The 25291-nt window shown below is 45.6% G+C and overlaps 1 long non-coding RNA gene across 1 annotated transcript in view; it reads right to left on the bottom strand.

Annotated features, from left to right (window-relative positions):
- Window positions 1-212: 212 nt before the first annotated feature.
- The window catches only part of LOC137517878 (uncharacterized), a 122241-nt gene continuing 97162 nt past the window's right edge, over window positions 213-25291 (bottom strand). The window contains exons 4-5 of the long non-coding RNA XR_011020700.1: window positions 1768-1834; window positions 213-454 (exon numbers count right to left, since the gene is read on the bottom strand). This is a non-coding gene — a long non-coding RNA (uncharacterized lncRNA). The remainder of the gene's footprint in view (window positions 455-1767; window positions 1835-25291) is intronic.

Raw genomic sequence — 25291 nt, 5'->3', positions numbered from 1 at the left:
ACCCTCTACCCGATGTACCCCGCTGCCCCTCCCTCCCCCTGAAAATAACAAAGTGACAGTCTGATCTATCATCATCTCTCCACTTCTGTGTGACAAAACATTGTGGCTGAATTATGTGGCCACTTTGTGCTGCATATTAAGAAGAATTATTACAAGTCTAGACATAATAACAGCGCGTTTATTTATATAGTGGCAGCTTATTCTGCCGCCCTGTTCAGTAATAACAAGCTCTGTGCACACATCACTATGGAGACTACAGGCTGGAGAGAAGTTAGCACGATGTGACAATGGATGAGTGAGGTAATGGAGCTGGTCTACTGACCTGTCTGCCTTGCACCGAGTGGCCAACAGAAATAGGCATAGTGTTGTCTTGAGTCTGCTTCATAGGAAACTAGTTATAATTTTCCGGTACATTTATCAGCTGTAATATTCAGTCAGAGTAGAAGAGCAACATCTGTTCAGAAACACCAATAATCAATAATCAAAAGATGGAATATCTATAATAAATACAGTATTTCCAAGCCACCAGCTGTATGTATGTATGTCCTTCTGTCCCGCAAATGCTCCTCCTGTCCCTCCCTACTCTGATTGGCCCTGGTGCTGTGTCTGTCCGCCCTGCACACACCCTCTTCTGCTCCACCCCGCCACCAGTTAGTACTATAGTAGTAGGAGTGCAGCATTTGGTCCCAACAGCACTCAGGACCAGTCAATAAAGTTCAAAGATGAAGACCGGCACCATCGATTTGGATAAGCTCTTTTATTCTTTAGAAGGCATACAGCATAAATGTGACGTTTTGGAGCAGCGCAAGCTCTGCTGCATGCAGACTGACAAGTTACATAATTTTTTTTTCCATTTACTGTATATAGCACAGAGACGGGCAGCAGCAACCAATAACATTCAAATGTACATATTGTACTATGTGTCCACCAACAGCGGGCCTGATGGCAGGGCCGGTTTAAGCAACAATGGGGCCCCAGGGCAAAATAAACCTGGGGGGCCCCCCCAACATATACCCCAGAACAAAAATCGGCATTAGGGGACCTTTTTTGCAGCTGGTATAGTCAGGGTGTGAAGTCCAAATCGGTCAGAGCTCCACATTCTGGCTATCCCAGCCTGCATGGGGGACAAGGGGTAAAAAGTTTCAGGAGAGGGGACCCCACATAATTAAAAAAAAAAAAAAATTCCCACACTCTAAACATAAAAAAAAATTGGGAAAATAGGAAAAAATGCCAGGGATCTTCATACAGCCATATTGCGGCTGTATAACGATCCCTGGCCAAAGCGCTGCGGCTGCGTATAAGACCCCCTGGAAACCCCGTCAGGAAATTTATTGCGCTTTCGTTTGATGCATGTAAAATTACACTACCGTTAGGTTTGCTACTAAAAGTGACATTTACCGCATTTAAAACTATACTTTTTTCCTTCTAAACTTTAAAATCGATTTTCTCAAAAACTATAAGGTCTTTTTGAAAAATTGTTTTTTCCTCTTATTCCTAATGATCTCCTTAACATACCCTGCAATAGGGTTTCTAGCATTAAAGGTGGATTTGCTATTAACCATTAAAGTCGGCAGGTTTTCTAATGTGTTTTTTTTCCCTTTGAATCTTAAAATCGATTTTCTCAAAAACTATAAGGCCGATTTGAAATGTTTTTTCCTCTTGTAGCCACTGGGGGCCCTTACAAGCTCTGGGGCCCTGAGGCAGCTGCCTCCTTTGCCTTAATGGTAGCGCCGGCCCTGCCTGAAGGGGAACTGAAGCTGCTATTACCTAAATGGCTACTGTCTCCAGAGACACTCCCTCATCCTGCATCACCAGTTTAAAGAGGAACTCCAGCCTAAACAAACATACGGTCATTAGGTTACATTAGTTATGTAAATTAAGCTAGATAGGTAATATAATCTCTTACCCACCCTATTTTAAAAGAACAGACAAATGTTTGATTTCATGACGGCAGCCATCTTTTTGGTGCCTAACCCTAACCCCCCCCCCCCCCCCCCTGGTGCCTGCCTAACCCCCCTGGTGGTGGCTTACCCTAACCACTCCCTCTGCAGAAACACCCTTTACACATACAAACGATAATATCTTTTATAACGTAAAATCTGTACATACAATCAAAGTAATATGACAAAAAACGAAAACGTTGCAAGCTTCTAAAACGATAACATACTTCAAAAACTTTTATGTTCTAATGTTGTTAACGATATATATCGGCGGCGCCCTTTTTGTCCACTTTATTCCTGCTACCATTGTGACTATTTTTTTCTTTTCCTATTACTGGGTGTTAGTATAAATGCTGGACAGGATCGGATTCACACTGGGCCCCACAGCAGTTGTATGGTCTGCTATGGCTGTTGCTGCATCCTTGTGGCAACAATCACATGACCTCCGGTTCAATCTAGGGTCAAGATATTTTGGTACTAGTTTTATTGGAAACGTCTGGCATTCCAGAAAGCTTAGCTGTGGAGCATTCTGTCTGCAAGCTTCCTCTTCTCTGACAAGTGTCATCCCAGAAATACCAAATCAGGGACACACATGCAACATTTCTATGACGTGGGGACAATTTATCAAGGCAGATGTATAGTAATCGGGAGGAAAAGTTCATCAGTTGCCCAGAGCAACCAATCATTTGTCAGCTAGTGAGTGACACAGGACTTCTGATTGGTTGCTCTGGGCAACTGCTCTACCTGGACTCCAGTTTTTGCTGCACCTGTCCTGATGTATCAGCCTCAATGTAATGCTCCCAGGTTACTCTCTACATAATCTCAGCTATTGGCGGCAGGTAGCCACACTGATCCTTGAAAAGTTCAGTCGTGCAAAGTCAAACCGAGGGCATTTTATTACACAAGTGATTTTTTAACTGGCAAAAGCAGAGCCATTTATTTTATGCAACATCTGGACCCCATCAGAATGGTACCCTGTGTGCAAGATTCCACATCTTCACTGGGGACGTTTACCCACAGAACATGCCATGAATATGCATGTAGGAGTAGGGATTAGGGGCTGGGGAGGCCATCTGTCTGGAAACTGAAAGTGAGGTTAAAACAGGAACATGATGCTGCATTCAAGCAGACCTGAACTCATAACTTCCTATCTGCTCTAAAAGATAAGCAACAGCATAATAAACTTTAAAGAAAAAACATTTTTTTTGTTACTGCTGATACTGTTCATATCCTGCAATAAATCTGCAGTGTGTCTACTTCCTGCTTTCATGGAAGCAGAGATAGAGTTTATATCCGGTGTTTACCAATAAGCTGCCCTGCCGAGGTAGCAGGACGACACAGCTGAGAGATCAAATTACAACTTGTGATTATTCACAGATGAGGGAGAATTAGAGAGGCGAAAATCTCCGAATATGGTACATACAATGTGCATTTCTATATGCTTTTCTTCTGTCCAGTGCAAGAGTTCAGATCCACTTTAAAGGATACCCGAAGTGACATGTGACATGATGAGATAGACATGGGTATGTACAGTGCCTAGCACACAAATAGCTATGCTGTGTTCCTTTTTTTCTTTCTCTGCCTGAAAGAGTTAAATATCAGGTATGTAAGTGGCTTACTCAGTCCTGACTCAGACAGGAAGTGACTACAGTGTAACCATCACTGATAAGAAATTCTAACTATAAAACACTTTCCTAGCAGAAAATGGCTTCTGAGAGCAGGGAAGAAGTAAAAAAGGGGAATTTCTTATCAGTGAGGGTCACACTGTAGTCACTTCCTGTCTGAGTCAGGACTGAGTCAACCACTTACATACCTGATATTTAACTCTTTCAGGCAGAGAAAGAAAAAAAGGAAAACAGCATAGTTATTTGTGTACTAGGCACTATACATACAGTACACACGTCTATTTCATTATGTCACATGTCACTTCTCCCTTACTTCCCTTGCCCATCATAGGTAGCTACAGGTGCCCCTTAGTATTAGGTAGCCAGAGGTACCCTCCGTATTCAGTAGCTAGAGGTGCCCCTGACTGAAAGGAGATCTCATCACTGGAATGCCAAGAGTCGGGTGAGTAACGTCTCATTTACACTCTCATCAGGGAAGGAGGGAGATAGCCTCTCTGGAAGGGAAGTGAGCCACCTTTCCATCATCGTGCACCTGTAGGCACGAGCCTACAGTGCCGTATGGTAAATCCGGCCCTATCACAGGGTGAAGCGCTGGAGGGTAAAGAAGAAGCGCGGCCTATGTAGAGAGCATAGCAAACCGAAAAACGAAAATCTTCTCTGAAGATTTGCCGATTGGAGAGACACGTGCGATCTGTCTTCCTCTGGTTTCCATGGCTAAGGGGCATCATTTATCTTGTGACCAGTCGCCACCAGCTATTTATGTGATGACTGACACCACTGCTGCTATTGGTGACCAGGAGGCTGAAGAGGAAGTTACAAGAGACTAGGCTCACCTCTTTGGCTGATATCCACCTGGCCAAGAGGGACTGGAGATCTGGTCCGAGTTTTTGGTCTCTTGCGGCTGAGCCTTACAGTGGTGTGGCAGTGTTTTTTTAGAACTGGTTTAGTAACTTGTCGGCGAGTGTTTGAGATAGAAATGGGGAGATGTCTGGTCCTAGACGTCGTTGTGAAGGGGCAGGACCTCAGGCTAATTAACATCTGTGGCCCCCAGTCCAAATGGGAGAGGAAATGCCTTTTTACAGCGATCAGGCCTTTCCTTTTTACAACCCGGCATATAGTATTTGGTGGTGATTTTAACACCATTGTCAGGTCAATGGACAGGAGAGGTGCCAATACTCGGCTGGGTTGCGATAGTATTTCATTAAATAGAATAGTTAGTGAGGCTGGTTTGGTGGATGTTCACGTTCGACATTCACCAAACCTCACTGGGTTCACTTTTTCTAGAGGTACTAGTCAGAGTAGAATAGACAGGTTTTTCGTTACAGAGAGTCTTGCTACCTCGTCCCCTAGGGTACAGGCGGTAGAATTCTCTGATCACTGTATTCTGTCGGTGGACTTGAAGGTTTCGGATGCTCCTCCCAGGGGTAGGGGTATCTGGAGACTTAATTCGACTCTATTGCTGGAGGAGAGTATAAGACAATCTGTTGAGGAATTTTTTCAGGCGCAGGTTACCATCCTGGACTGCTTTGGCAACAGATCAGAGTGGTGGGAGATAGTCAAAAAGCGGGTTGTTGGACTCTTCAAGGGCCTAGCCAAGAAAAAAACACGTTGGTAAATATGTTGATTACCAACGACTGAGAAGAAGACTTGAAGTCCTTGTTTCGGAAGGCGGAGATCAGGGGGAGATCTCTGAGGTCAAGACTCAACTCAAGCAGCAGCAGTATGACCGGCTGTCCTCTCTGTGTCTGGAAAGGGATTATGGCAAATACCACTCGCCTGATCCCTACCAGAACTGCAGACAAGGTGCAGCGCTTAGAACGGTCATTGGTCTCAGAGATGGTTCAGGATTTGTAGCAAAGTCCAGGCTGGGAATCCTGTCCATCGCTAGAGGTTTTTATGCTGATTTGCTTGGGAGAAAGTCACTTGATCAAGCAAGGATAAAAGATTTTCTGGTCTCTACACCAGGTCTCGATGATGTTGATGTTTCTGGCATAAATTTGACAGAGGTAATCACTACCGAGGAAGTACTAAGAGCTATTGATCACCTTACACCTAAAAAGACCCCTGGTCCAGATAGCTTGACGGCTGAATTTTACAAGACTTTCAAGTCATTTCTGGCACCTCAATTGGCAGATGTTTTTAATCATTGCCTTGCTGAGGGTGTGTTACCATCGTCCATGAGGCAATCGGCTGTGATCCTTCTGTCAAAAGGTAAAGATCCCGAGATGATTGAGAATTGGCGTCCTATCAGCCTTCTCAACGTCGACAGGAAGATTTTGGCAAAAATTTTGTTCTGGCGTCTGACTCAGGCAACATGTATGCTTTCTCGCCATCAGCACTGCTCAGTTCCGGGTAAAGGCACTTTCTCAGCGTTAGCTGTCCGGGAAGTCTTGGAACGGTGCAGGGCTGAGGGTTGGGGAAAGTACTTGCTGGCATTGGACCAGTCCAAGGCTTTTGATCGGGTCAACCATGAGTACCTGTTAGTTACTTTGCGTTTATGGTCTACAGGGTGGTTTTGTTGATTGGCTCCGTACATTGTACAAAGGAGCAGAGAGTTTCATGCTTGTCAATGATTGGGTTGGCAAACCTTTTGAAGTAAGTTCTGGTGTCCGTCAGGGTTGCCCTTTAAAGCTCCCTCCTGTACGTGTTTGCGATTGACCCCTTCGTGAGGAGGCTAGAGAACAGCATGCTCAGTGGAGTTCCTGCGGGCATCCCTGGTGTCTCATCCTTCAAGGTAGTGGCCCATGCCGATGATGTAACTGTGATAGTCTCTGGGACAGAGGAGGCAAAGGTGGTTGTCTCGGAGATTGCCAGGTACTCAGAAGCATCAGGATCACAGGTCAATCAGGACAAGTGTGAAATTTTCTGGATGGGAAAAGATGGAGAGAGCTTTGTACTTCCTGGCTCCTTTCCTGTACCCCAACCGAAAATTAAGATCCTTGGCATCAAATTCAGTCCTGGTGATTACGGCCATCAAAATTGGGTTTGTAGACTAAATGATGTCGGCGCTAAGGTGGCTCGCTGGAAAGGTTGGCATCTGACCTTCAGAGAAAGGGTTGATCTGATCAAGAGCCATCTGGTACCAATACTGTTATATGTTAGCTATGTTGCAATTTTGCCTCAATCCCTGTATTCGAGGATATGCGACCTGTTTTCCAGATGCTCTGGAAAAACAGGTTAAACATTGTGCGCAGAAACATTACCTACAAAGTCAGGCAGGAGGGTGGCTTAGGTATGGTCAACCCGATTGTTTTCTTTTCTCTGCTTTTTATCAAACATAATCTTGGTAACATGCTTTCAGAGAACCCGCCTGACTGGGTAGGCATTTTTCGTGACTGGTTTGGGACTTCTCTCACGAGTTGGGAAATTGTGGTCCAGTGAAGAGTTTGGCATCACGTCGTGACTATCTTCCGGCCTATGTTGCCCCGTGTCTGAGAAAGCTAAGGCAGTGGGGATGGACTGTGGAGGATATCAAATCGGTCGGGAGGTGTGCCCTCGCGGTCCGGGTGGTAGACTCACACTTTCATGACTCACTGTACTTGAGAGATTGCCCAAGCACGCATCTGGAGGAGGGTTTGCGGCTCATTAATTCGCCGCGGATTCCCAACAAATTGTGGGACATTGCTTGGCTCTCCTTTCAAGGCAAGCTTTACGTTAAGGGTAACGTGAAATGTCTAAAGGTGGAAGCACGTGGATGTCCTCGTGAGGAGTGTGGTGGTGCTTAGGAGTCCATGGACCACTTTTTGCTTCACTGCCCCTTTAATGTGGAAGTATGTAAACAGGTGGGTGGGAGCCTAGGTATTCCTTTCCTGGCGCATCTGAGTTATGCTGAGTGGGCATACAGAGCATTCAAACGTCGCCAGGGTTTTGATTTGTGCACTTTGTATTTAGTTAGTTTAGCTGTCAGACATCACACATGGTTAGCACGGTGTCAGCTTTGCATTAGGCAGAAATTCCTCCCTGTTCAGGTGGTGGTGAACAGTATTCTGGGTGAGGTTTCTAGGATTCGGTGCTTGGAGAGGCGTAGGATGGGCAGAGGTGCCTGGGTTCTTGCCTGGCAGAACATTAGGCCTCCTAAGCCTATTGACGTCTCTTCTGGGTGAGCTTTCTATTTCTCATCACAGACTACTTAGATTTTGAATCTTTTTCGACATTTTTTGTAAATGACTGGCCGCAGACATACTGGAGGTGTTTTCCTTGCAGCTTATTCTTATTGTATTGGAGATGAAGGTTTTTTTTTTTTGTCTTGTGCAGGTTTTTGATTATTTATCGTCGTATGTGTACACTTGCCCTTTTCCTGAATATGTGGTAGTTTGATTGTAAGTGTTGGTGCATTTATTTTGTATGATTGTTGTTAGGTGATGTCAGGTATTGTGTGGTGTTGGTTATTGTTTTTTGTGGCATACGTTCAGGTGTTGGGTCTGTGTTGTTTAGTCATGTCTCGTTGTTTGAATCGGTGGTATGTTTGAGCATTCTTCTGCTCAGGTCTTCATAACAGATTAATATTGTATTATAATGTTATGTTGATTTTGTTGTTTTTGGACATAGAAGTCCTGCGTTTGTTTGCGCATATATATGCAGAATTTATTGTTTTTTCTTGTTTCTTTGATCTTGTTTTTTGTTACAATTGGTATGATTGATCAAATTATTTTATTTATTTATTTGTATTATAATTGTAAATAATATTTTTCTAATAAAAATCTACACCAGATCTTCAGAGAGGTGAGTTACTTAAAGGGGCACTATGGTGAAAAATTGTAACATTTAAAATATGTGCGAACATAGACAAATAAGCAGTACGTTTTTCTCCTATGTTGCTGTCATTACAGTAGGTAGTAGCAATCTGACAGAAGCGACAGGTTTCAGACTAGTCCGTCTCTGCATAGGGGATTCTCAGCAAGGCTTATAATGCCTAAAAAGGATTTAAACAATAATGCTGGCCAGCTTCCCTGCTCGCTACACAGATTTTTGACAGTTGGACAGAGCAAATGACATTCACTAAGTGCTTTTGAAAATAAATAAATCCCTGAGAATCCCCCATGAAGAGATGGAATAGTCCAAAACCTGTCGCTTCTGTCAGATTTCTACTACCTACTGTATGTGACAGCAACATAGGAGAAAATAAATGTTTGGCTCTTTTTACTCTGGAAAAAAAACGTACTTCTTATTTGTACATGTTTGCACATATTTTAAAGGAGAACTGTAGTGAGAGGTATATGGAGGCTTCAATATTGATTTCCTTTTAAGCAATACCAGTTACCTGGCAGCCCTGCTGAGCTATCTGCCTGCAGAATCACACCAGAAACAAGCATGCAGCTAATCTTGTCAGATCTGACAAAAATGTCAGAAAAACCTGATCTGCTGCATGCTTGTTCTGGGTCTATGGCTAAAAGCATTAGAGGCAGAGAGTAAGCAGGATAGCCAGGCAACTCGTATTGCTTAAAAGGAAATCAATATGGCAGCCTCTATATACCTCTCAGTACAGTTCTCCTTTAAATTTTAAAATTTTTCACCATAGTGCCCCTCTAAAGAGGAACTTCAGCCTATACAAACATACTGTCATTAACCCCCTTGGCGGTATGAAAAATACCGCCAGGGGGCAGCGCAGCAGTTTTTTTTTTATTTTATTTTTTTTTTTATATCATGTAGTGAGCCCAGGGCTCGCTACATGATAGCCGCTGCTCAGCGGCATCCCCCCAGCCCCGCCGATCGCCTCCGACGATAGGCGATCAGGAAATCCCGTTCAAAGAACGGGATTTCCTGGAGGGCTTCCTCCGTCGCCATGGCAACGGGGCGGGATGACGTCAGCGACGTCGGGACGTCATTGGGAGACCCGATCCACCCCTTGGCGCTGCCTGGCACTGATTGGCCAGGCAGCGCAGGGGTCTGGGGGGGGGGGCGCGCGCCACACCGGATAGCGGCGATCGGGCGCGCGGCGGCGGCGATCGGGGTGCTGTGGCAGCTAGCAAAGTACTAGCTGCGTCCAGCAAAAAAAAAAATTATTTAAATCGGCCCAGCAGGGCCTGAGCGGCACCCTCCGGCGGCTTACCCCGTGTCACACACGGGGTTACCGCTAAGGAGGTTAAGGGATACATCAAGGAAACCTGAAAAATAAAAATCCAGTTACTTGGGGCTTTCTCCAGCCCCTCACAGCCGTCCTGTGCCCTCACCGCAGCTCCGGTGGCTCCCAGTCTCCTCAGCTGCAGAAGCCGAGAGGAGAAGCTACCACAATACTCAAGAGGGCAGGAAGAAGGCAGATGAGAACAGATCCCTGCAAAACTTTCATAAGCAGTTGTCTAGGAAAAAGCGGCACATGGAGGAATGGATGAGAATGGAATAGGAAGCAACCATATAGAGAGCTGTATATGGAAGAAGGGGATTGCTGTGCATCGAAACGGGGCCTGGGTTGGGAAACTAGAGTGGGGGGGCTCAATAAGAACACCACATAAAATAAGAGAAGGAAGGTCAGAGCCACACTGTGGGGATCTGCATGAACATGATTGCTAAATATAGAAGGGTTGCACAAGATAGTGGGAGTAGTGGTGCTCAGCAGAGCTCGAATATTCGAGTAGCTCGAATATTCGAGCTCTTTTTCAGCTATTCGAGCTCGGTATTCGAGCTCCGAATAGCTGCAGCTATTCGAATGGGCTATTCGAGTAAACGCGAATAGCCCATTCACTATTCGAGCTATTCGAGCAAACGGCGCTATTCGAGCTCGAATACAGAGCTCGAATAGCGTCATAGCCCAGATTGATGTCCTTAGAGCCAATCAGAGGGCTCCCAGGCCCTCTGACGGCAGCCAATCACAGAGGGGGACCCTGGCCAGCCCCTACCCTATAAATAGCGGCCGCCATGTTCTGTTTCTCCGTCCTTGCCTGAGACTTGCATAGAGAGAGAGTTGCTCCTTTGTGCTTTGGCTTAGCAAGAGCTCTATTGTGGTCATTTACCTAGCGTTTTTGCTCACATACACCTCCTATACACACCTATATTGTTGTTAGTTAGATAGACATTGTATTTTAGTTAGTAGCTTTTGTGTTACATAGAGAGAGACTCAGACAGCTGCTGCAGGCTTACAGCTTTAGGCCTCAGGGCCTTGCCTGTGTGGGCAGCTGTCCTCCTGTCCTCTGTTAGTTTATTTCTCATTAGTATTTAGACAGTATTAGATAGTATTAGACAGTATTTCTGCTGTCCTTTACTACTTAGTGATTGTATTTTGTATTGTAGTTATATACTGTAACTGTACTAGGACACTCACTGACTGTCACTGTTCATAGGCTAGCTCCTGCGTGTGCTTGCACTCACTGTCTGTGTACACACACACTATTTCCTTCTGAATAGTTATATACTGTAACTGTACTAGGACACTCACTGACTGTCACTGATAATAGGCTAGCTCCTGCGTGTGCTTGCACTCACTGTCTGTGTACACACACTCTATTTCCTTCTGAATAGTTATATACTGTAACTGTACTAGGACACTCACTGACTGTCACTGTTCATAGGCTAGCTCCTGCGTGTGCTTGCACTCACTGTCTGTGTAGTACACACACTCTATTTCCTTCTGAATAGTTATATACTGTAACTGTACTAGGACACTCACTGTCACTGTTCATAGGCTACTAGCTCCTGCGTGTGTGTGTGCACTCACTGTCTGTGTACTGTACACACACTCTATTTCCTTCTGATTACTGATTGATTATTGTAAATTCTACTTCCTGACAGTTACTACTTACTTACTGTAGTAGGGACACTCACTCAGTCACTGTTCATAGGCTAGCTCCTGCACGTGTGTGCGCGTGCGTGCACTCACTGTCTGTAGTGTACACACACTCTATTTCCTTGTGATTACTACTGATTATTGTAACTTCTAGTTGTACTTCCTGACTGTTACTACTTACTTACTGTACTAGGGACACTCACTCACTCTCTGTTCATAGGCCAGCTCCTGCGCGTGTTTGCGCGTGCGTGCACTCACTGTCTGTAGTGTACACACACTCTATTTCCTTGTGATTACTACTGATTATTGTAACTGCTAGTTGTACTTCCTGACTGTTACTACTTACTTACTGTACTAGGGAGTCGGGACACTCACTCAGTCACCTCACCCACCAACCCACTCCATTAAAGTACCCCACTTTTCACCCGCCCTTTTCAAAAACTTTTGTGTTTACACCCAAAACATCGAAGATGTCTGGAAGTGGCAGCCAGCACGGTTTGGGCAAGGGGAAGGGCAGCAAGGGAATCAGGAGGAGAGGGAGCAGCATTGTGGCAAGCCGCGGGCGCGGCCGCGCCACCATGCACAGTTCCGCAGCAGCAGCAGCAGCGTCAGTGGCTAACATTCCTCCCATAGCCACTGGCCGTGGACGCCTTGGGCGCCGCCCAGCAGGAGCATCTGCAACTCACACTGCAGAGACACAGCAGCAGCAGCAGCGTGTAGCACCTGCTCCGATTTTCCTCCAGCCGGGTCGGAAACGTCCCATTGAGGAAAAGGATGCAGACACTGTGGTGCAACTGATGACGGAGGATGAGCAGCCCGCCATCAGCTCTGCATCCGAGGCCTCCATCCTCACCACCACCACCACCACCACCCCTGTTCGCAGCAGCCGCCCAGCAGGGCCTGGGGAGGAGGCCAGTTCACCGTCACTCGCCGACCTGTCATTCAGCAGTCTTTTGACCCCAGGCATCATGAGTAAATTGTCTGCTGTTGTTGGCGATCTTGAGGAGGAGATGCTGATGGGCACTTTGGGGGATGATAAACAATGATTTCCGTGCGCAACTCCTCATACACAACCCAATCTTATCAAATGCTGCCGATCCAAATTGATGCTCAATGTCAATTCATAAATCTCAAATGTAGTCTATAGTGATCAGCGCAATATGGATTCCCAATCTGTTCAAATAGCTTGCTATCTTCTTAATCCACCACCACACCGCTTGTGAGATCACTCACCAGCTCCTTAGATCATAATAAATGATCATATGCGTGCAGTCAAAAAACACCAGCCCGTCTGGTCGCAAGTGGGCTCTTCGCAGCTTTCTCCTCAGATCCTCATAAGTAAAAACATATAAACACGCTCCACATAGCGTAATCCAGTTCACTTTAAAATTTATTGCTTTTAAAACACAATCTATTACACTCACGTGTCATATATGTATGTCCATAACAGGCATACAAGTAAGCGCAGGGTTGGTTTAGATAGCGGGCAGCGTCCGGCCGTTTACTCCACGCAACACCGCCGTCCGACTGGCATCCGCGCACTTCCGCAATCCCTCACGCGTCCTGTAGCTCCTCCCCAACCGTTTTCGTCCACGTGACTTTCTCAAGGGGTCAGATGTCACGGGTTACGGCGCCTCCTTATATTGCTATCACGCATCGCGCCCACTAGCTTACTGCGCCTGCGCCTACCCGCATCAACAATGTTGTTATACATCAAATTAAAATACAAACTCTTTACTCACATAAATAACATTTCATAAAACATTATGTGCTGCATATCCTCGTGGATTTTTCATCTATTGCAAGTACTTCCCAGAGTGAGATCCTCCCATTCATCCCTCATTCATACCATACATACACCTAAAAGGGAACTCCACCTAGTCTGTAGCTATAAAGCAATTCATGTTATATTCCATATTCAAACCTTCCGGAAACATAGTTCTCAACCTCAAAATCCATTTGGTCTCTCTTTTTAGTAACTCCCTTTCCCTGTTCACCCCTCTCCAATGGTTATTTATACTTTCTAACACACAATAATTTAGACCTGAGCAGTCTTTCCCATGAGCTTCCAGAAAATGTAACGGTACCTTATGATCTTTATGTCCTTTTTGAATTTTGTGGACATGCTCATATAATCTGCATTTGAAGGTTTATATGTTTGAAGGTTTATATGTTTATATGTTTTTACTTATATGTTTTTACTTATGAGGATCTGAGGAGAAAGCTGCGAAGAGCCCACTTGCGACCAGACGGGCTGGTGTTTTTTGACTGCACGCATATGATCATTTATTATGATCTAAGGAGCTGGTGAGTGATCTCACAAGCGGTGTGGTGGTGGATTAAGAAGATAGCAAGCTATTTGAACAGATTGGGAATCCATATTGCGCTGATCACTATAGACTACATTTGAGATTTATGAATTGACATTGAGCATCAATTTGGATCGGCAGCATTTGATAAGATTGGGTTGTGTATGAGGAGTTGCGCACGGAAATCATTGTTTATTGTTTAATTGTTTGCTCTATATTTTGTGCTGCAATGGAAGTGTTTGATTACTTAGATCAGAGGAGCTTTAACCTAGATTTGATATTTGATGAATCGCTAAAAGATACTTGTCAAGATTTAGAAACAAGTTTTAAAAACCTAAGTCATATATCTGAGAAGAAAATTTATGCTTGGTGGGACGTCGTGTGTATGGAAAGATATGAATCCAAAGGGATCATACCACGGCGGCTCAGGTGGGAGATTGCCCCAAATGAGGGAGAAAGAAGTGAAACAGAGGATGAGGAATGGTTTGAATTCTTCAACAAAAAAGGGATTGAACTGATCCGGTTCCTACTAATTCGAAAGAGAAGGAAGTTGAGGAAAATTAATGATGACTTAGAAAGAGTCAGGGGAACTATGGAAGATCTAAAAACCCACGTTAACTATGCAGATATGTCTAAGGATTTACAAGGGTATTTAAAAAGATTAGACGAGGAGGTTAAGAGAAAAAAACAGCGTAAATTCATCAGAGATCTTACGGACTATCACAATAGGAATGTATTTAAATGGCAGGTCCCCCAAAAGCAAGATCAGGCGGGGGAGGGAGCATCAGAAGGGCATAATGCTGACCACGCCCAGGATAGAAAGATAGAGGATAAGGGGGAGGGGCAAAGAGAGGATAATAGAAAACCACCCCAGAAGCCTGTAAAACAGGGGGGGGTATGGATTCTCGGGTGCCCGTCCTAAACAACCGCCTCCGAATATGAATAATAATAGGGGAATGGGTCCACCTAGGCAGCAACAATTTTTCCATAGAGATTTTAACAGACCCCGAACCCCGAAATGGAACCAGCAGGAGAGGGGGAATTGGACCAAACCCTCATATCAAGCATCTCCAAGGAATGGGTGGGATAGAGAGGGATGGAAGCAAGTGCAATATAGGAAATCGGGGGGTCCGCCAAGGAATAGGGGGTGGAAGCCCAAATTTCATATCCCCATTAATAATAGATTTTGTCCTTTGGAGCAAGCTATAGCAGAATTACAAAAGGAACAAGAACTAGTGGACAGAGGAGGTGAGGGGGCCAGCACAGGATCCCATTTTCAGTTAAATCACAAGGAACCATACAAAGTGGCGAACAAACAGACACTGATAACGGAACACACGCTTACTCCCAAAAAGAAACGTTCTGCAGACGATTTAGAGGAAAGCGAGGGGGAAGAAACAGGAGAAAAGACCAAAAAGTTGAGAGAAAACTAGGGGAGGGAATATACAATCTGAGTTCTGTTCAACTTACCCCACAGGAATTGAATTTGTTAGATTTGGGTTTAAAATTTGCACCCCCAAAGGAATGTAACAAAGTGGATACTATGATTGATTTCAAGTGTTTTATGAGAAAGTTGAATATAAAGAAATTTTTCTGTAATCAAGAGAAGGTGAAAACTGGGGCAGAACCGGATATGGATATGATTATACATTCTGGTTTATCCAATAAGTCATTATTCAATCCGGTGTTGCAGAATAATGGGTGTGTGGAGGTGTTTGAGAAACTGGTGATGGATGATTTGAGAGATCTCACAGTTAAGAAGGCATATAGACCCAAATATATAGATATGGCTTTGAAGTCTATGGATAAGAGAGGTGATGTTGTGTTGAAGCCAGCAGATAAGGGAGGGGGGATTGTTCTTTTAGATAAATCGGAATACCTGAAGGAAATGTATAGATTGTTAGGAGATGAGGATACATACAAAATGTTAAAAGGAGATCCTACAGTGAAATTTAAGGGAGCATTAGAATCTCTGGTTGAGGATGGAGTAAGGGAAGGCATTCTGACAGTAAAGGAGAAAGAATATTTGATTCCGAAAACCCCAAGAATTGCCACCATTTATTATTTACCCAAGGTACATAAAGATGCACGGAGACCGCCTGGGAGACCCATTGTAAGTGGGGTGGGCTCATTGTCGGCCAGATTGGGTGAGTATATTGATTTTTATTTGCAGCCACTAGTAAGGAGGACACCCTGTTTCCTAAAGGACACGGGGCATTTTCTGAACATTTTGGAGACCCTAAGAACAACTGACCAAACTTTCTTAGTGACAGTAGATGTTGCATCGCTATACACTGTTATTGGGCACAGAGAAGGAATGCAGGCTATTAATCTGGCTTTAGAGGAGGATGGTATGTTAGAGCCGGAGCAGGTCTTCTTCCTGCAGAGATGTATAGATTTTGCCTTGGAACATAATTTTTTCTGGTTTGAAAATAATTTTTATCTACAGCTTAAAGGCGTAGCGATGGGGGCTAAATTTGCACCCAGCCTAGCAAATATTTTTATGTCAGAATGGGAGAAGACAGCAATCTTGGGGAATAAATGGCCTGAACTAAAATGTTGGAAAAGATTTATTGATGACGCATTTTTTCTATGGGAAGGGGATGAAAGGTCTCTGAATAATTTTATAGGTAGCATCAATGATAATTCCCTTAATCTGAAATTCACCTGTCAGTATAGTTTAAGTGAAGTTGACTTCTTGGATGTCACAGTGTATAAAGAGGGAGCATTGCTGAACATACGCACTTTTTTTAAAAAAACTGACAGGAATAGTTTTATTCCTGTCTCCAGTTGTCATTATGACCCTTGGATAAAAAATGTCCCGAAAAATCAATACTGTAGGATCAGGAGGAATGCCACCCGGAAGGAAGATTTTTTGGATCAAAGTATGATCCTAACAGATAGGTTCAAGGAAAAAGGTTATGATAGTGAATTTTTGGAAAGAGAGAGGAATGAGGTTTTGGGAATGGACAGACGAGATCTGTTACGGAAGGAGGGTGGGGATAGAACGAAAGAAAAAGAAAAAAAGTTTTTCTGTCCCATGATTACCCAGTATAATGTACAGCACAAGGATATAAAGGAAATCCTGGATAGACACTGGGGAATTTTGAAAATGGATAAAATTTTGGAGGATAAGCTGCCTGACAAGCCAGAAATTATCTTTAGAAAGGCCCCTAACGTTAAGGATAGGCTTACTAAAAGTGTGATTAATGAACCAATAAAAAATGCAGTGGGACGTAAAGGTTTCACAAAATGTTTGGACTGCTTTGGATGTAGAAACACCAGGAGTTCAAAATTATTCCAAGATCAGTTTAGATCCAACAGTACAGGTGAAACCTTTAAAATGAGGGATTCGTGTAGTTGTAACACGGAATTTGTGATATACATGCTGGAGTGCCCTTGTGGGCTTCAGTATGTGGGTCAAACTACCCGGTCCTTCAAACGCAGATTATATGAGCATGTCCACAAAATTCAAAAAGGACATAAAGATCATAAGGTACCGTTACATTTTCTGGAAGCTCATGGGAAAGACTGCTCAGGTCTAAATTATTGTGTGTTAGAAAGTATAAATAACCATTGGAGAGGGGTGAACAGGGAAAGGGAGTTACTAAAAAGAGAGACCAAATGGATTTTGAGGTTGAGAACTATGTTTCCGGAAGGTTTGAATATGGAATATAACATGAATTGCTTTATAGCTACAGACTAGGTGGAGTTCCCTTTTAGGTGTATGTATGGTATGAATGAGGGATGAATGGGAGGATCTCACTCTGGGAAGTACTTGCAATAGATGAAAAATCCACGAGGATATGCAGCACATAATGTTTTATGAAATGTTATTTATGTGAGTAAAGAGTTTGTATTTTAATTTGATGTATAACAACATTGTTGATGCGGGTAGGCGCAGGCGCAGTAAGCTAGTGGGCGCGATGCGTGATAGCAATATAAGGAGGCGCCGTAACCCGTGACATCTGACCCCTTGAGAAAGTCACGTGGACGAAAACGGTTGGGGAGGAGCTACAGGACGCGTGAGGGATTGCGGAAGTGCGCGGATGCCAGTCGGACGGCGGTGTTGCGTGGAGTAAACGGCCGGACGCTGCCCGCTATCTAAACCAACCCTGCGCTTACTTGTATGCCTGTTATGGACATACATATATGACACGTGAGTGTAATAGATTGTGTTTTAAAAGCAATAAATTTTAAAGTGAACTGGATTACGCTATGTGGAGCGTGTTTATATGTTTTTACTTATGAGGATCTGAGGAGAAAGCTGCGAAGAGCCCACTTGCGACCAGACGGGCTGGTGTTTTTTGACTGCACGCATATGATCATTTATTATGATCTAAGGAGCTGGTGAGTGATCTCACAAGCGGTGTGGTGGTGGATTAAGAAGATAGCAAGCTATTTGAACAGATTGGGAATCCATATTGCGCTGATCACTATAGACTACACTTTGGGGGATGAGGGATTGGACAGCAAGACTGTGGCGACAGTCAAGCAGCCCATCCATGCATCAGGAGAGGAGTTTGGGGGGTCATCATCCCAGCAGGACATGTTTCAGGAGGGGGAGGATGATGATGACACGGTGACAGACAGAGACTGGGTGCCACCAGCTCCAGGGGATGTCGTCATCAGCAGCTCTGAGGAGGAGGAGGAGGATGCGCTTGTGGGCCTTGCAAGGAGGCGCATCATTGCAAGCATTGGCAGCAGTAGGCAGGTCCCCCAGCCTGCTGGTGTCTCAGGCTGAGCAGCAGCAGCAGCAGCATCTGCCAGTACCACCACCAGCCGCACCCAAGCCCCCCCCCCCAACCACCACAGGGAGACAGGCAGCAGCGGTTCCATGGCGTAGGGGGTCGCTTTTGTCACCAATCTGGCATTTTTTCACCATGCCCACAGTGTACAGCAAGTACGCCACTTGCAACCACTGTCAGCGGAAGTTGAGCAGAGGTGCAGACCCCTTAAAGTTCAGCACCAACTCACTCATCAACCACCTTGCTGCAAAACCTTTCCACCAGCATGAGGAGTTCCAGAGGCTGAAGGCATCTGGTGCTGGCAGTGGCACCACACCCATCACTGCACAGCCTTCAGCAGCAGCAGCAGCAGCAACAGCAGCCACCCGCCCTCCTGCTCCTCCAGCAGCACCAGCAGGAGTGCGGAAACGCACTGCTCCTCCCCCCTCTGCAACTCCTGCCGCCGACACTGAGGCCTGTTCTGGCAGCCAGTCCTCAGTGGCCTCCTCTGCTGTGTCTGCTGATTCCCGTGCCAGCAAAAGGCCACGCCAGAGCCTTTTGAGCGAGTCCTTCCAGGGGGTGGTTAGGGCTCTGCCTCCCAGCAGCCGTCGCGTGCGGCAGCTGAACGGCTTGCTGGCACGGGCCAGCTGCTCCCAACTCCTGCCGTACACGCTTGTGCAGGAGGGGAGCGACATGCGTGCGCTGATTGCTTGCGCAGCCCCAGACTGGCAGCTCCCCAGCAGACACTTCTTCGCCCGCAAGGCCATTCCTGCACTGCACCGCTTTGTGATGGCCAATGTGGAGCGAGGGCTGGAGCACGCGGTTGGTGAAAGGGTCCACGTCACCATGGACTCCTGGAGCAGCCGCTTCGGGACAGGCCGCTACCTGTCCTTCACTGTCCACTGGGTCAGCTTGGTGGAAGGGGGTGAGGATGGGAGAGCAGCAGCGGGCACAGCAGCAGCAACACAGTGGGTGGTGCCCCCCCGCAGGGTCAGGGGAACTGCAGCAGGTTCCTCCGATCCTCTGCCATCCTCCGGCACACCTGGGAAAACCCCCCGCCTCAGCAGCAGCGTGAAGGCCCGCCACTGCCAAGCGCTGCTGCACTTGGTCAGCCTTGGGAAGACCAAGCTGACGGCAACCCATGTGTTGGCCAAACTCCAGGAGCAGGAGAGGATTTGGCTGACCCCCAGAGGCCTCAGAGTCGGAGAGGTGGTGGCCGACAATGGGGCCAATCTGGTTGCCGCAATAGACAGGGGAAACCTGACCCACATCCCCTGTCTTGCCCACGTGCTGAACCTGGTGGTGCAAAAGTTCTTGCGCACCTACCAGGGGATGGGCGAACTGCTGGAAACGGCAAGGAACGTTGTGCGTCACTTCCGGCGCTCGGCTGCAGCCTGTGCGAGCCTGGAAGACGTGCAAAAGGAGCTGGAGCTGCCACGCCATCGGCTGATCCTTGACGTTCCGACTCGCTGGAACTCCACCCTGGCGATGTTGGAGCGTCTGGTTGAACAGAAGCACGCTGTCAACCAGTACCTTGCCCTGGCCACTGTTTCCGCCGCTCGGAGAAGGGACAAGACCAGCAACATCCCGTCCATCGTCCCCGATGATGACTGGAGGCACATGCAGCAGGTGTGCTTAGTGCTGGCTCCCTTTCTGCAGGCCACTAACATGGTGAGCAGGGACCATGCTATGGTCTGCGAGTGGGTGCCCCTGGTTTGTCTGCTGAACAGGGCCCTCGATGCTTTGCTGGAACAGGGAGCGGCAGCCTTGGACCAGCAGGAGCGGCAAGCAGCTGCACAGTCCACCTCTGAGGGGGAGGAGGAGGAGGACTTGGTGGAGGTCCCTGACCTTGCTGCTGATGAGGGGGATCAGCACAGCGCAGCTGAGTTGGTGCGGGGGTGGAGAGAGGATGAGGCGGCAGAGGAGGAGGATGAGGAGGACAGCACTGCCGTCGATGTGCCAGCACACGTGGCCCGCCTCTTCCCAATGGCAGCGCACATGCTGGCGTGCCTGCGCAAGGACCCCAGGGTGATCCAGATGAAGCAGAGGGAGGACATCTGGATCAGCATGATGTTGGACCCACGCCTCAAGGGGAAGTTGAGCCAGTTCCTGCCGCCTGCAGGAGGAGACCCAGCGCAACAAATAAGGAGCTTGCAGCAGGCCCTTGTTGAGCGCTTGGAGGAAGCCTTCCCCCAGCCTTCCACCCCCACTGTCCAGCAGCCAGCACAGAGGCAGCAGCAGGTGCCTGCATCCAGCAGCAGCAAGCGCCCCACAGACCTGCTGTCTCTCAGCCACGAGCTCTACAGGACTGTAGAGGCTCCGGCAGCAGTGACTAGAGAGGAGGTGCATGATGCAGCAGCATCCTCCTCCGGTCACAGCCAGCGCCTGACCCGCATGGTGGCTGACTACATGGGGTCGTACAGCGGGCTTGACAGCGATGCCCCTGTTGATCCCATGGAGTATTGGGTCAAGCGCCTGGAGATCTGGAGCGAGCTGGCGCAGTACGCCCTGGAAGTGCTGTCCTGCCCCCCTTCCAGCGTGCTGTCCGAGCGCTGCTTCAGTGCAGCTGGTGGCGTGGTCACCGAGAAACGCTCACGTCTGTCTCACAAGTCTGTGGACAGACTGACGTTTCTCAAGATGAACCAGGCGTGGGTGGAAGGCGAGTTCCTTGCCCCTGTTGTCGGCGAGAGGGGGACATGAACTGGCTAAGAACCATCGTTAATGTGCCTTACCACCCTTTACCACCTCCTGGCTCCTGCTCACTAAGCCAGCCTGGTTCAGTTTGACTATTACGTCGCCTGCAGCCACACATTTTACACCTACAGTGGGCTGCTGTGTACTGCCCTTCTGCTGTCTGTCTGTGTTTCCCACTGCCAGGGTACACAGAATTACATTCTGCTGCCACTCTGCCACCAGCTATTACGTCAAACAATAGCTATATATCTGTGTAATTGGTTGTACAAACAAAACCAAAAAACCATTAAAAAAAAAAAAAGGTTTAATTTTTCTGAGGTGCCCGGGTTGAAAACTGTGTTGTCCCAGCTGTGTATTGGACACGATGTGGGCTGCACGACCGCTGTCTGGGACCTCCTGTTGTGTTTATTTACAGCCCTGGTATCACCGCTAGGTACCAGGGCTATTATGTCACGCTGCCTGCCTGCTGCCACACTCACACTACTCCTCCATTCCTCCTGCTGCTGCTGTCGGTCTGTGTTTCCCACTGCCAGGGTACACAGAATTACATTCTGCTGCCACTCTGCCACCAGCTATTACGTCAAACAATAGCTATATATCTGTGTAATTGGTTGTACAAACAAAACCAAAAAACCATTAAAAAAAAAAAAAAGTTTAATTTTTCTGAGGTGCCCGGGTTGAAAACTGTGTTGTCCCAGTTGTGTATTGGACACGATGTGGGCTGCACGACCGCTGTCTGGGACCTCCTGTTGTGTTTATTTACAGCCCTGGTATTACCGCTAGGTACCAGGGCTATTATGTCACGCTGCCTGCCTGCTGCCACACTCACACTACTCCTCCATTCCTCCTGCTGCTGCTGTCTGTCTGTGTTTCCCACTGCCAGGGTACACAGAATTACCTTCTGCTGCCACACTGCCACCAGCTATTACGCCAAACAATAGCTGCTCACATTACTCCTCCATTCCTCCTGCTGCTGCTGCTGTCGGTCTGTGTTTCCCACTGCCAGGGTACACAGGAATTGCAGAATTACATTCTGCTGCCACTCTGCCACCAGCTAGTACGTCAAACAATAGCTATATATCTGTGTAATTGGTTGTACAAACAAAACCAAAAAACCATAAAAAAAAAAAAAAAAAAAAGGTTTAATTTTTCTGAGGTGCCCGGGTTGAAAACTGTGTTGTCCCAGTTGTGTATTGGACACGATGTGGGCTGCACGACCGCTGTCTGGGACCTCCTGTTGTGTTTATTTACAGCCCTGGTATCACCGCTAGGTACCAGGGCTATTATGTCACGCTGCCTGCCTCATTGACTGCCTGCTGCCACACACTCATCCTCCTCCTCCTGCTGCTGAATTTACCTCCTGCTGTCTGTGTGTTTCCACTGCCAGGGAGCACATACAATGGCGCTTCCAACATGCGTGCGCCACCAGCTATTTGTTACGCTCAAAAATAGCTGCATTTCTGTAAAAAAAAAATTGAAAAGAGAAATAAGTGAAGAAGAAGACGATATAGAAGAAGATGAAGAAGATGAAGAAGAAGAAGATGAAGATGAAGAAGAAGAAGAAGAAGAAGAAGAAGGAGAAGAAGAAGAAGATGAAGAAGAAGAAAATGAAGAAGAAGATGAAGAAGATGATGAAGAAGAAGATGAAGAAGAAGAAGGAGAAGAAGAAGAAGATGAAGAAGAAGAAGAAGAAGAAGAAGAAGAAGATGAAGAAGAAGAAGATGAAGAAGATGAAGAAGAAGATGAAGAAGATGAAGAAGAAGAAGATGAAGAAGATGAAGAAGATGCAGAAGAAGATGAAGAAGAAGAAGATGAAGAAGATGAAGAAGATGAAGAAGAAGAAGATGAAGAAGAAGAAGAAGAAGAAGATGATGATGAAGAAGATGAAGAAGATGATGATGAAGAAGATGAAGAAGATGAAGAAGAAGAAGATGAAGAAGAAGAAGAAGAAGAAGAAGACAATATAGAAGAAGAAGAAGATATAGAAGAAGATATAGAAGAAGAAGATATAGAAGAAGAAGAAGATAGAAGATAAAGAAGAAGAAGAAGAAGAAGAAGTATATACAGTACTGAACAAAATTCTGGACACAACTTCTCTTTTCACCTTTTTTTTTTTAAAGGAACATCCCCACATAATCACTTGCTGTTGTTACTTGGAAAAAAAGATGTTTCTTGCATCATTCACCCTCAAAACAAGTGTTGGAAGCTATTTAAGGCCAATTCGAATAGTCAGCTCGAATAATGAGCTCGAATACCGACTCGAATAGTGAGCTCGAAGTCCGAGGTCGAATCGAATAGTAAAAATTATTCGACTCGAATATTCGACTGACCTCGAATAATTTACTATTCGAATTCGACCAAACTCGAATTTTAAAAAGGGGTATTTGAGCACCACTGAGTGGGAGTATTATATAAAGGGCCAGACGTACCAGGCATGAGCCTAGAGGCACAAGTATGTTAAGAGACGGCTGTCACAGGTTCACAAACTCACCATCCTGGAACTGTGCTTCTGATATCACCAGCCCTGGAGGATTGAGAGCTGGATAGGACTTCCCATCCAGATGGCCCATCTAGCTTTGTTCCCTTAGAGGTGGACAGATCAGGTCTGTGCAAGTAGCATAGCGACCTGGATGGGATAGAGTTTAGGGCCTCAGAACAGTTGTGCTTGCAGGTTCCTGACCGTGATTATATACACAGCTGCCAAATAAGAAGAGTCTCAATCCTGGTCAGATCCTGCAAAATTGACTGAAAAGCTTAAGCAAAAGCATATATTGATGCCTCCTTTCATATGAATTGTTCCCATCCATATAGCCTGCATGCATGGCCACCAGATACCCTATGAAGGGTTAATGATTATTTAAGCATGTGGTCCTTCCCCAATTACTTAGGTATGGCATGTTAATGATTTTCTTTATATGTCCACATTGTTTGCCAGAAGCCTGAGCTCTTAACAAATGGTACACGTTGTAGATTTATCCTGCAAAGGTCGAGTCCTGTGTGGAAGTTTTACATTATTGGATGACTGTTGTAAGGCTTAAGGACCTCTCACCTAACTGGACTCCCTAAGTCATATTGCTCTAATCCTCCTGAGGCCGGCAGATTCTCAGATCCATAGAGCGCCAGCTATACAGTAGATCTCAATAGGTCTGCGCAGGTTTGTCAAAGATGGAAGCGATTGGTGAGGAGTGTAGCAACCAATGCTTATCCAATCGGGTCACATTGACGTGGAATAATGGACCTCACGTGACCTAGTGTGAGTTGGACACGAAACAGCTGTTGTTACGGGTCGCTCCTGAGCCATCATAGCCACCCCTTTTACACACCTCTCCCCAGTGCATGTCATGTGACGTACCCTTGATCGTCAACTACCATTGTTTGTCTAGTTGCAAGAAATAAATTAGCTTCGCGAAAGGTGCTCGATCTCCTCTTGTTTCCTGCTTTACTACATACTTTGTAACTGCAAAACATGATAAATATTAATTGGTGGAGGCATGCGCCTAGTTCTCAAAGTATTGTAAATAAAGATATAACATAACATAATACTGTACGTAATATGTGGTACTTAGTGATAATCGTAATGTGCTAGTTACGATTTCGCTAAATTTCACGTCATTTTTGAAATTGCAATAACGATCGTAATGGAAAAAAATGTAATCATACAAAATTTACACAAGATTTCATGTAATTAAGACCATACACAAGTTTTTTTTGTAATTACAATCGTATTTGTGATGAAATTTTCATAACTACAAAAATTTTTGTAATTACGAATACTTTTCAGGACAAATTTTTATGTAAGACACGAAATTGCAATTTTGTGTTACCCATAATTTAGTGTCATTTTCTTGTTTTACAAGTTTTACGAGTATCACGAAAGTAAACACGAAATTATGATTTAACGCAAAATTATGACACGGATAATTACAAATTACAGTCTTTTGTTGTAATTGCAAATTTTGTGTTGTAATTACGAAAAAAACGTGCAATTTCGATTCATCACTAGTGGTATTATTGGGTTAATTTTAAAACCTCGCCTATGCTAAAAACGGCTGTGAATAGACAGGAGACAAACAAGGTGAAGGTCATCTTTAATTTTCTTCTTTTTCGCTAGCCATTTATGAAAAAAATATACATATATATATATATATATATATATATATATTTGATAAACTGCTGCCCCGCCGCTCCAGCTTATAATAGAGACATTAATTGGAAATTCTCCTCACTTATGATACATAAAGCAGGGGATGGAGAAGAATGGCTCCCTTCATTTATTATA

The sequence above is a fragment of the Hyperolius riggenbachi genome, chromosome 5 (genome assembly GCF_040937935.1).
Source record: "Hyperolius riggenbachi isolate aHypRig1 chromosome 5, aHypRig1.pri, whole genome shotgun sequence".
Classification (NCBI taxonomy): Eukaryota; Metazoa; Chordata; class Amphibia; order Anura; family Hyperoliidae; genus Hyperolius; species Hyperolius riggenbachi.
This window is presented reverse-complemented; position numbering and strand designations above follow the sequence as displayed.